Here is a 2,601-nt window from a genome sequence, read left to right as displayed (position 1 = left end):
AGGATTATAATCCTACTAAAATATGCAGTTCTTGTTTGGAGCGCCAGATCTCCAGCATACCGCCAGAAGGCAGCGATTGAAATCTTTAATGAAAGCTCCCTGCTGCGGCCAGCCTGTGGGGGATTTCCTGCCATTCTTAAGGCTGATTTATACTCAGAAATCAGGTCGTCTGCGTGTGTCTCCCAGTGAATGCAAATGTGCCCCCGCCCCTGCCGCAGACACTCTGGTGCACCGAAATTGTAGGTGACCGCAGAGACGAAGCCTCTGATTGGTCGAATCTACATCCGCTCTACTCTATGCGTATTTCCTGTTTGGTACCTTACCGGCTTGTTTTGTTTGTATGGCCGCCATTGTGGAAAACGACTGGTGAAGATGGACCCTCATGTCCCTTCGTTGTCGCACGATCTTGCCCCTTGCATTTTTCCACTTCCTCGCCACCACAGCAGTACCTAGACCCACAGCTAGTTCATGATTGTCCCTCCTGCGTTGTGGCGTGGAATAACAGTGTAGATCACGCTTCAATATTGGACATAAATCAAAAATATCTGCGATAAGCTCACTGCGACACACTGCTGCGGGAGGATAACCAGCCCTTTAGAGGTTGCAAGTGAATATAAATAGTTTGAGATAAAAACTATACTACTACCGATACCAGTATCGGGCAAGGCCGTAAAACCGGTGTCGGCGAGTACCAACAAATAGGACAACGATAGCATTTTGAGAGCCATAAGTTTATTCAACTATTGTCACCCATTCCAGGTAGGCAATAAAAAGTTCTACTGGATTCACTTTGTATTCGTTTTTTTCTGCTTTACTAAGGTAGGCAGCAGCTTGACAAAGCCATGATGGCAATTATTTTACATCCAGGTAGTAGTTCTTCATATATACACACACAAACATCAATTTCAAACAGATGGTATCGGTATCTGCTGATACTGCACAGCCAGGTATCAGGTATCGGTATCAGGGCCAAAAAATAGCATCAGCGCAACACTAGTAAAGTATCCGGATATACAATAAAATATTTTTCATTGGCAGATTGTAACAGTTTCCTTTTTGATCGTAAAAAATATTTTAGTGCAGTAAAAGTGATCAGAGCTTTCTCTTTTGTCCTTATCCACCAAAATCCCATCTTTTTTTAAGCTTTGCTGTCTAACCCTTTAATATGTATTTATTTTTCATATGCAGAATGTCTGCAGAAACAATAACAGCTTGTATATACTTTCTGTCTCTCCAACAAACTCTTGGATCAGCTTCTCTGATTGGCTGATGCTCCGGCGTCCAACTCCAGTGTCAAATGCTGGGATGTATCCATGGCCTTCTCTGCGCCGTCCACTATAGATTTTGCATTTAAATCAGATGCTTTGACGCCCAAAACGTTCTGTGGGAACCCAAACACGTTATGCAGGAGTGGCGGCCTAGTTAAGGCATAGGGCTTGGAATCCTGAGGTTAACAGTTCGAAACCCACTCCTAAGAACTGCCACTCTGGCTCTCTGAGCAACACCCTTAACCCCACACTGCTCCCTGGGCACCCCAAATGGCAGCCCACTGCTCCACAAAGGAATGGATTAAATGCAGAGTGAAGTTTGTTGCGCTGCTCTTGTAACAGTGTCATTCATTCAATAAAATGCTGGAAACAAAAATAAAAAAGAACCCAAACAGGATCCTGTTGGTGGTAAATTAAACTTTAATAAGAAATAAACATCTTAATTAGTTTTTTTTTCATCAACATGAGGCAGAATATCAGACCAGTGATCTTCTGTAGAAGGCAGTATTAAAGAACTTCATCTCCAGAACTGTTCTGGATCAGATCCTGGGACTCTATTAAAAGAGTCCCTGCAGAAATATCTGGACATGACTGTGTCTCTGTTGATGAGAAACATTCAATGACACTTAGCTGAGGAGATGAGCTGCCTCCATACCAGCTCTGATTTAATAACTGGTTTCCATGACAACTCGCATGTAGACACAAACAGCCGTCTATTCATGACAGAAGTCGTTTGTTTGGTTCCAGTTAAAACTGCCTGGTTCTGCTAGGAGAACATCTCCTCACCACCTTTAACGTTCTGCTCTTCAGATTAAAAGCGAATCATAAAGTTATTATGTTGATTATTCAAACGAACATGTTCAGCCAATCAGAATCCTTCTACAACCCGGTTTAAAACTTCAGAATAATTCAAAAGTTACCAAATCAGACCTGGTCAGCTGTTAGGCAGCAGGTTGGTGATCCAGACGTCTAATTAAAAAAAAAGACAAGCTGCTGATGTCATAAAGCTAAAGGTTAAAAAAACATCATCAGATGGAGATGCAGTCCTCCCAGTCCAAATGGTCCTCCTCATGAGTCCTAATGGGTCCTTTTGATGGGATGGGTTAGTTTCATTAAAGCAGCTCAGTTCTTCTAAACATGAACTCACCTCTAGCTGAAGAAACCTCTGCTGTCCTGATCAGACGCTGATCTACTGATCCATGAATCAACTGAAGCGACAGTGGACAGAAACACAGGGACAGAGAGGGACATAGACCGCCCTCCTCCTTCCTCATTATCCTTATCAGCTCCTCCTCTTCTCTGTGCTCCATCCATCCATCCATCCATCCATCCA

Source organism: Cyprinodon variegatus, unplaced genomic scaffold, assembly GCF_000732505.1.
Source record: "Cyprinodon variegatus isolate N-32 unplaced genomic scaffold, C_variegatus-1.0 Scaffold830, whole genome shotgun sequence".
Lineage (NCBI taxonomy): Eukaryota > Metazoa > Chordata > Actinopteri > Cyprinodontiformes > Cyprinodontidae > Cyprinodon > Cyprinodon variegatus.
The sequence above is the reverse complement of the archived record's forward strand: the minus strand, read 5'-3'. Positions refer to the sequence as shown.